The sequence below is a fragment of the Eptesicus fuscus genome, chromosome 13 (genome assembly GCF_027574615.1).
Source record: "Eptesicus fuscus isolate TK198812 chromosome 13, DD_ASM_mEF_20220401, whole genome shotgun sequence".
NCBI lineage: Eukaryota > Metazoa > Chordata > Mammalia > Chiroptera > Vespertilionidae > Eptesicus > Eptesicus fuscus.
The window spans coordinates 29998348-30008857 of record NC_072485.1 but is presented as its reverse complement, the minus strand read 5'-3'; the positions used below and the strand labels follow the sequence as shown (position 1 = coordinate 30008857).

Sequence of the window (10510 nt, the reverse complement as noted above, 5' to 3'; positions counted from 1 at the left end):
TTGCTTCCAGTGTCCAACAGTCTTTGCTCATAGCTCTATTATTTTCATGATCACTGGGTCTCTAGCTGAGTGAATGCCAGTGTACCCACTTGGGGATCAGCATGAGAAAGGAGGAAACTGATTAGAATAGTACTCAATTATGAAAATTTAGGGGCCCATCTTTATTGAGCACCTAAAACTATTATTTGTTGTTTTTTTTTAACTTATAAAGTGTTTTCTTTCTTCTGATACAGTTCTGAGTATATTCTGAGAGACCTTTCATAGAAACCAAATTGTGGGGGAGGAAATCTAGAAGAGAAGGGTGAAGATAAAAAATTCTCACACTCAGAAGACTGCAGGAAGCAAGGTCTAAGTGTACCCACTCCCACATCTTCACTTAGTTATTTATCCTCCTACAGGTCTTCAGATTTCAACTTCCTCAGGAAAGTGTGTCATGCTCTTTCCGATTAGAACAATCTTTTTTTTTTTCATATTTTAATTTTTGTCGCTGTTTTGTTTTTTAAGAAAAGTATTCCATTTACTATAGCATCCAAAAGAAGGAAACACCTAGGAATAAATTTAGCCAAGGAAATAAAGGATGTACACAGAAAACTACAAAACACAGCTGAAAGAAATTATTTTATTTTTTGTTGCTTTTTTTTAACCATAGCATTATACCTTCCATAGCAACTCATATCTAGTTTTGCTAACCACTGTACCTTAGGTCCTAGCACAGAGCCTGGCATATCATGGGGTTTCAGTATTTTTAGAACAAGTTAGTATCTATATATATAAAAGTCCAGCAACCAGAATGGCAGAACAACTAGAATGACCGGAGGCTATGACACACATTGCAGCAGCCAACCAGCCTGATCCAGGCCCTGATTGGCTCCTCCGCCCCGGCCGGCCCGGTCCCCGATCGGCCCCCAACACCTTGATCGGGGACAGGGCCAGCTGCCAAGCACCTGCATCCTCTCTCCCCCTGCCGGCCTGGCCCTGATTGGCCCCTATCCATGCAAGCCGGCCGGACCCCACCCGTGCACGAATTTGGGCACTGGGCCTCTAGTTGTGGCATAAAAGGCAATAGGCTAAAGGGAACTGAAAAAGGTCTACAGGGAATAGCAGTATTGCTAATGATCAGTATGATGGAATCGCCAGAATGAACAAGGGTGTAAGAGGGGTTTTTTCCTCCTGACACCATACATGTGATGTCTTTTCTTTCTTTTTAAAAAAAATATATATATTTTATTGATTTTAGAGAGAGGAAGGAAGAGGGGATAAAGAAATAGAAACATCGATGAGAGAGAAACATTGATTGTCTGCCTCCTGCACACCCCCTACTGGGGATGGAGCCCGAAACGCCGGTGTGTACCCTGACCCAGATTTGAACTGCAACCTCTTGGTTCATGGGTCAACGCTCAACCACTGAGCCACACTGGCCAGGCCTTTTTTCTTTTTATTGTGTGATGTCTTTTCCAACACTACTTCCTCAACTCTCTGACACCAACTGAGTATCCAACAATTCAATTCAATTCTGACACTATCTACCTGGAGTTAGCATCAGATCCTACAAATAAAAGGACTCACACCATAAGACTTCCACCACTTGGACATCAATTGCAAGTCCCACACTAATCATAATTCTGACCCACCAGATATAAATCAAGGATTCCCAAGACACCCTTTTCAGGTTCAATATTTGGCTAAAATGGTTCACAGAACTTAAGAAGGCACTTTACTGGTTTATTATAAAGAACACAAATGAACAGCCAGATGAAGAGATCCATAGGGCAAGGTCTGGAAGAGTCCTCGTGGGGCTAGAGGGTGCCATCCTCCCAGTACCTCAATATGTTCAAATTCCTGGAAGCTCTCTGGACCCTGTCATTTAGGGGTGGGGGTTTTTTGAGGTGTTCATTACATAGGCATCATTAATTACATCACTGGCCATCAGTGATTAAACTCAATCTCCATCCCCTTTCCCCTCCCAGGAGGTGGGACTGAAAGTTCTAAGCTTCTAATCAAGGTTCCACCTTTCCATCCTCCAGTAGCCTCATTAAAAGACATTCCATGCCCTAGCTGGTTTGGCTCAGTGGTTAGAGTGATGGCCTGCAGACTGAAGGGTCCCAAATTCAATTCCGGTCAAAGACACATGCCTGGTTTGTAGGCTTGATCCCCAGTACGGGACATGCAGGAGACAGCCAAAGATTCTCTCTCATCATTGATGCTTCTATGTCTCTCTCCCTCTCCCTTCCCCTCTGAAACCAATAAAAAAATAAATATTTAAAATTTTTTTCTAAAAGACATTCCTATTACCCTTATCACTCAGGAAATTCCAAGGGTTTTAGGAACCAGGAACAGAGACAAAAACAAATGTTTCTATGATACCATAGGATGGCAATGAATTTAAGGGTGTAAATTAAAGGGAATATATAGTTAATAAGTAGTTTGTAATGATGATGCCAACAATGTTGTTAACCAGGTTTTTAAAGGTAATGATGTTTTAAGTTACACTTGAATTTCATTTCCCACTAACTTCGTAAATAAGCAAATTAAAAACATCAGCAGGTCTTCACTCAGTAATTACAGCACTACCCTCCTCACTTCATCTAGCCCCAATACCATCTTGCTCTGCGTCATGTACTTGACAATTAGACACTACAGACATTCATGAGAATGTGTGATCGAATTAAATATTCTGGCACTGTGATAGCTTTTCTAGAAAGAGAAAGGTAGATGCCTTTTAACAGCCTGAGGCTCCACAGGAGACTGCTTCTCCTCTTCTCAAAAACTTAACATATCAAAAGATACTCTCCAGTACAAACCCTAAATAAGTTGATAATTTAAGGGAACAAATCAGGCCTTGTCACTACAGACATGCCAGTTCAAACCTGTTGTTAACTTGGTAACAGATATCAAATCATACATAATCTATTGATTGAGACATGTATTCATTTATCCCCTTAAGTATCTGTTGAAAGCCTTGTCTATGTCTGACACCAGATAAAGTGAAAATAGACCTATAGGATATAAAATGAACTGAATATAACAACCTACCCTCAAGAAGTTCCCAGTTTTGTTATAATAAAAGATTAAAGAACACATTATAGGACAAAAGTTATAATTAAATACTAAGATAAAAGAAACATTCTATAGAAGGGTGGAGAAAAGGGCAAATTAGTTTAGAAGATTAGGAAGAGTTCCTGGCAAGCCATGTTGTGAAGGGTGAGTTAAATGAAAAGGGTGAGATAGAAAGGAGAGTATATTTTATTTTATTTTTTATTTTGAGAGTATGTTTATTAAAGCTGGGGACAGTGAAACAGAGTAAGGACTTAGGGTAGAAGAAGCAACAGGAGAGAGACTAGCCGGTGCTCTGCTTCACTCTCTAGAAACGTTATGGGAAAGAAGTGAGCCAAGGTGGGGCTGCTTTGGCTCACTGGGAACTCAGAGAAAAGGGGGTCTTGAAGACAGGTGCAGGGTGTTAGCTCGGGATGAGCTGCCACTGCCCATTGCTCCCATGGTTGCAAGTCTCCTGGGATCCTTAGAGCTTAGGGAGAAAAGGTAAAGATACACACCTGGGGAAGAAAGATGTAGGTGTGCTCAAGACTTTCCTAAGGCATCAGAAACTAAATGGTATCTTTTCTGTATTATAATCATCTATATATATAAACAGGTAATATGCAAATAGCCAGGCATCACGACGGGCTCAGGAGGAGGCTGCATCACAACTCAGGAGGAGATGCGCACGCAGATGGGTGGGAGGGGACTGCATGCCGCCCCCACCCCAGCAGACACACACCAGGAGTCGGGGCGTGCTCTGAGCGGCTGCGGTGCGGCTCGGAACATGCCCCTGGTGGGTGGTTGGAGCAAAGCAGCCCCAGTCCCAGATGCCTGGCAGTTGCTGGAGCAAAGCAGCCTGGGTCCTGGTGGGTGCCTGGCAGCAGCCAGAGTGAAGAAGCCCAGGTCCTGGGTGCCGGAGGGAAGCCAGTGCTGGCAGGAAGGAAGGAAGGGGAAGGAAGGCCTATTCTTGCACGAATCTTCGTGCATAGGACCTTTAGTAAGAGAAACAACTTTTGAACTTCTTAAGGCCTTGCTCTAAACCCCCCCCCCCCCCCGCCCACACACACACACTAGAGGCCTGGTGCATGAAATTTGTGCGTGTGAGGGGGGGTGTCCCTCAGCCCAGCCTGCACCCTCTCCAATCTGGGACCCCTCGAGAAATGTCTGACTTCCTGTTTAGGCCCGACCCCAGTGGGATTGGGCCTAAACGGGCAGTTGGACATCCCTCTCACAATCCAGGACTGCAGGCTCCCAACCGCTTGCCTGCCTACCTGTCTGATTGCCCCTAACTGCTTCTGCCTGCCAGCCTCATCACCCCCTAACCACTCCCCTGCCAGCCTGATAGACACTTAACTGCTCCCCTGCCGGCCCAATTGCCCCTAACTGCCCTCCCCTGCCAGCCTGGTCTTCCATAACTGCCCTCCCCTGCATGTCTGATCGCCCCCAACTGCCCTAACTGCCCTACCCTGCCGGCTTGGTCCCCCCCAACTGCCCTCCCCTGCAGGCCTTGTCCCTCCCAACTGCTCTCCCCTGCTGGCCCGGTCACCCTTAACTTCCCTCCCTTGCCAGCCTGGTTGCCCCTAACTGCCCTCCCCTGCCGGCTCGATTGCCCCTGTCCTCTCCTGATAGCCTGGTCACCCCTAACTGCCCTCCCCTGCAGGCCTGGTCACCCCAACTGCCCTCCCCTGCTGGCCCGGTCACCCCTAACTTCCCTTCCTTGCCAATCTGGTCACCCCTAACTGCCCTACCCTGCCAGCTTGGTCCCCCCCCCCCCCACTGCCCTCCCCTTGAGGCCTTGTCCCTCCCAACTGCCCTCCCCTGCAGTCCTGGTCCTGCCCAACTGCCCTCTCCTGCAGGCCTGGTCCCCCCCAACTGCCCTCCCCTGCTGGCCTGATCACCCCCAACTTCCCTCCCCTGCCGGCCATCTTGTATCCACATGGGGGCGGCCATCTTGTGTGTTGGAGTGGTGGTCAATTTGCATATTACCTCTTTATTATATAGGATGATTTTTAATTGATTTTTAGAGAGAGAGAGAGAGAAACATCAATTTGTTGTCCTACTTATTTATACATTCATTGGTTGACTCTTGACTCTTATATGTGCCCTGTCCTGGGATTGAACCTGCAACCCTGGAACATCTGGACGATGCTCTAACTAACTGAGCTACCTAGCCAGGGGCACACAATGTTCTTTATTTTATTCAAATGTACCGGCTATGGGAGATAGTCCATGTAGTTTTTACAAGTATAACATGGATGAGTGTTAGAGATAAGAGGCCATCTCCTTATAAAGATATTAGGAAACCATTATCATAAGCCTGCAACAATCTTAGAAATATTTTCACTAAAGTCCATTTTGTGATAGCGAAACCTGTTTTACTGAAATTTGACTTGAAAGAATAGAACTTGGTCATCAAGTTTCAACACAAATCTTGTTGAAACAGTACATTTCTCCTGCTTATATAAACAGAGATTCAATAAAAAATTGATATCTACACTAATAAAAGAGAAAGATGCAAATTGACCATACCTTTGTGATGCCCACCAGCCAATCAGGAGTGAGTATGCAAATTAACACAACAAAGGTGGCAGGTTAATTTGCATATGCAGGCGACAAGCGGCTGTGGGCGTTCCGCACCACCCCAGCCGCTCCGGGCCTCTAGGCAGCATGGGAAGGTGGAAAGGCGGCTCCGGGCTGAAGCAAAGGCAGAAAGACGGCTCTGGCCGGAGCCAAGGCGGTGCCAGCAGCCAGGGTTAGAAAGGCCCATTCTTGCACGAATCTTCATGCATTGGGTGTCTAGTGTATATTATAAAACCAAGTTACACAAGCATGTTACAATTGGATTGATTCCAAATGCAGGTTTGAGCATGATTATTCCACGGGTTTTTTTTTTTACTTATGTGGATTAGTGAGCCTGTGGAAGAGGTCTTTGCCAGAAGTTCCAACTCGTAAAAGTGGTTTTCGTGGTCTAATACTATTCTCACCATAGGTAAAGTCTTTCCATCTCTGTGATAATCCCAGGAGCTTGCCTCCTTTAAGTCCTCTAACAAGTCTATATAACTTAGGTTAGTAAACAGAGATGATATTGATTTCATTCATTCAGAAAACATTTTCTGAGTTTTAAGGCACTGTGGATATCAAGATGAATCAGAAATGTGTTCTACCCACAGAGAATTTGGCCTGGGGTGGAGGTGTGTCACGTATACTTAGCTGGCATCTCTGTTGAGAACTTGAAATCCAAGTATTTTGTGTTGTTGATCTATTGACTTGGGGTATAGACCAATAAACAGGTGGCATGTGCCAAAGTTGTCACTCTGGTATAAAAATGAAAAGGCTTGGTTGGTATTTTCTCTTTGTTGCCTGGAGCCACTGCTCTTCCTGCTCTCAGGGGAGGGATCTTTCCCTTCAATTCTGGCCACCCTTTCCTGATCCAGTCCCTAAGGGATCATAAACCTTTTAGTCATCAGATGGTAACCCAACTCCATTATAGTGTTAACTGTACAACTTTACTACAGTGAAATGTAACTTCAAAGGAGTGATTTAGCTACCCTCCCCATGCTTTCTCCTAAGGAAACTATAAGGGATAGATATAAACATGTATGTGAATATATATGAAAAGATCAGAAACAATTTATTTGTTGATTTGAGAGAGAGAGAGAGAAACATCAATTTCTTGTTCCTCTTATTTATATGTTCATTAGTTGCTTCTTGTATGTACCCTGACTAGAAATTGAACCCGAAACTTTGGCATATCGGGACAATGCTCTAACCAACTGAGCTACCTGGCCAGGGCTAGAAACATTTTAAATGCCAAACAATTGGGGTGTAATTAAATAAATTAGGGATATCCTTATGATGTAAAACTATGCAGCCATTAAAATGTTTTATGGAAAAGAGGAAAATATTCACTATATGATATTGTAAAAATTGCTTATAAAACTATAACATGGTATCAATTATGTTTTCCAAATATGTGTGTATTCATGTTTCTGTGCACACACACTAAAAACTAGAAGACTCAAATTAACAGTGGTATTTCTGGGTAGTAGGACTACAGGAGAGTCTTCATCTTTGTGGTTTTCCTGTATTTTCCAATTTATCCAAAATGTACATGTGTTACTTTCATTATTTGAAACAAATTATTTTTTTAAAAAGAAAGACCAAAAAGTGGTCTAGCTCTTCCTATTTTGTAGCTCTTTTTGACAAAGAAGTTTCACCAAATTCCCCAAGGCCTGGAACAGAAGGCTATTTTCAGGATGCCAAGTGTGCCAACTTAAAACATTACTCACAGAACCTGTATCTAGACCCAAAGAAAAGAGTCACTTCCCATTCTTCACGGGGCACACTCACCAGAAGCTGAATGAAGTCTTCTTACATTTGATTTTTTGTTCAAGGGTTTTTCATTATGATATTCCTGGGGATTCATAAGCAATGCCAAAGTCTTTGCCATCTCTCCCAGTATACTAGATGGACATGTGCAAACAGGATTGTTGGTGGCCTTCAGTAGTATCCCAAAGATTCTTAGAGAGGCCAGCAAAACAGGCCCTGTTTTTGGAGATAGAACAATATATCAGTTAGGAATGCAGACTCTATAGTCGAACAAACCTTAATTGGAATTCTAATACTGAAACATACTAATTGTGTGAACTTGGGTACATTATTTACTTTCTTTGTGTCTCAATATCCTCTTATGTCAATTAGGCCACAATAATATCTACCGTATAATGCTTCTATGATGATTAAAAATCATAATGCAAGTTAAGTACTTAGCCCAATGTCTGGCACAAAGTAAGTAATCAACAAATGCAAGCTATTATATTACTATGATAAGTACAATAAATAGATAAAACTAAGTATCATGGGAGATCTAAAAGGGTACAATCTCTCCTGGTTGAAAAAAAAATGAAAAAAGGCTTTGTAGAAGGAGAAAACTCAGATATTCTAAGATAAGGGGTAGAGACATTTCAGTTGATGGCAACATCAGTGCAGAGAGGTGAGGAAGCCATAGAACATATGTGCTAAACAGTTTTTCTGGAGCATCACACATATAAAGAAGTCTTTAGGCCCTACCCAGTTTGGCTCAGTGGATAGAGCGTTGGCCTGCGGACCAAGGGGTCCCAGGTTTGATTCCAGTCAACAGCACATATCTCGGTTGCAGGCTCCTCCCTGGTCCGGGCCCTGGTAAGGGCGCATACAGGAGGCAACCAATCGATGTGTTTCTCTCACATCCATATTTCTCTCTGTCTTTCACTCTCTCTTCCGCTCTCTCTAAAAATCAATGGAAAAATATCCAGTGGTGAAGATTAAAAAAAAGAAGAAGAAGAAGAAAGTCTTTTAGAGACAAGAATGCCAGAAAGAAGTTTAGACTTAGCTTATGAATAATAAAGGCATCTACTTATTATAATTTTTATCCCCAAATAATTTTTAATATATTTTATTGATTTCAAAGAGGAAGGGAGAGGGAGAGATACTAGAAACACCAATGATGAGAAACATCAATCGCTGCCTCCTGCACACCCACCACTGGAGATCAGACCTGAAAACCCGGGCATGTGCAGAAAATGAAACCATGACCTCCTGGTTCAGTGGTTGGCAAACTGTGGCTCGCGAGCCACATGCAGCTCTTTGGCCCCTTGAGTGTGGCTCTTCCACAAAATACCACATGCGGGCGCGCACGTACAGTGCGATTGAAACTTCATGGCCCATGCGCAGAAGTCAGTTTTCAGCTCTCAAAAGAAATTTCAATCATTGTACTGTTGATATTTGGCTCTGTCTACTAATGAGTTTGCCAACCACTGTCCTAGTTCATAGGTTCACATTCAACCACTAAGCCATGCCGGTTGGGCCTCAAATAATTTTTGTAATATCATATAGAAATCTCTTGTTGCAATTCACCTGAGCATGAATAAAATAACCCTATCCGCCCATCTCGACCCTCTACATCTCTAGTTAATACCAAGTTCTAGCCATCGGTAAGTCAAAGAATCTCCTGGCCAAAACATAAAGTGGTCTTCGGGGCAGAGGAAGAAACTAGAAATACTAGTAACAGAGTAAGAAAAGCATGACTCTTTCTTTTTATAGCTATACAGATACTCTAAGGCATCAGGAGAGATAAAAGTTAGGAAGGTTATGCTTGGTCTTGGTGAGTAGGATCATCTTCAGGATGAACACTTAAATGACATAAAAATACATGCAGAAAAGAACAAAAGTTCAAGATAGATAACACCTGATTTCAAGATTTCCTATCAAGCTACAGTAACAAGACACCTATGAACCAGGATGTCATGGAGCTTTTGGCATCAATATGGCCGTGTGTCCATGGAGAGAGGCTGTGGCTGTGGCGGTGGAGCTCCCACAAGAGGCACCCGTGTGCCCGGACAGGAGAATGTCGCTTCCTTAGTCTCGGCCACTGTCCAGGCTGTGAGCAAGAGGAAGCTGCAGCCCACCAGGGCCGCCTTCACCCTGACACCTTCAGCAGGAAACAAGATAAAATACATCTTAGTTGGTGTTGAACCAGGGGTTGTAATGGCTTTTCTTATGCTCTAGAATACACAGAGAAGATTCTGAAGTTGTTAAAGGTAGAGTCAGAGGGCTCATGGGAAAGGAAGCACAGCTAACTCTGTCGGAACAGAAATGGTTTATGTTGAAGACAAATTGCCCATGCATTTGTGTTCAATAACCCAAACATCAAAGGAGCACGTGGCTGTGGAGAAAGCTTTAATGTTTGACTCCTCAGGATTGCTCTGGCTGTGAGCTCCAGGACAGCTATGGAAGTCCTGGGCTTACTGAAGAAATCATGTGACTGTCGTGTGCTTAAGGTTTATAACACATGGCTGCCTTATGAGACAGTAAAGTGATGCACTTTGAAAATGAAACCAGTGTATTAAAAAAAAAAGACACTGCTCTATTGATGAAAGGATAGACATACAGATTAATGAAATACAGTAGAACAGAAAGCCTGGAAGGATGTAGGACAAATGGAAGTCTCATATATTGCTGGTGGTAATAAAAATATCATACAACCATTTTGAAAATGGTTTGATAGTTTCTTGTTCTTTAAAATTTTTTAAAATATATTTTTATTGATTTCAGAGAGGAAGGGAGAGAGAGAGAGAGAGAGAAACATCAATGATGAGAGAGAATCATTGATTGGCTGCCTCCTGCACATCCCCCACTGGGGATCGAGCCTGCAACCCCAGGCATATGCCCTGATCGGGAGTCGAACCATGACCTCCTGGTCCATAGGTCAATGCTCAACCACTGAGCAACACTGGCCAGGGCATGATAGCTTCTTATAAAGTTAAATATACATTTGACATACAATCCAGAATTCTACTCCTAGGCATTTACCCAATAGAAATTAAAACAGGTCCAAATAAAGACTTGTCCATGAATGTCCATAGCAACTTTATTCATAATAGTCCCAAACTGTAAACAACCCCACTGTTCATCAACAGGTAAATAGATAAAGTAT

The 10510-nt window shown here is 43.1% G+C and overlaps 1 pseudogene; it reads left to right on the top strand.

Annotated features, from left to right (window-relative positions):
- The first annotated feature begins 9315 nt into the window (after nucleotides 1–9315).
- On the top strand, nucleotides 9316–9764 carry LOC103297022 (iron-sulfur cluster assembly 1 homolog, mitochondrial-like; annotated as a pseudogene).
- The last annotated feature ends 746 nt before the right edge of the window (nucleotides 9765–10510 follow it).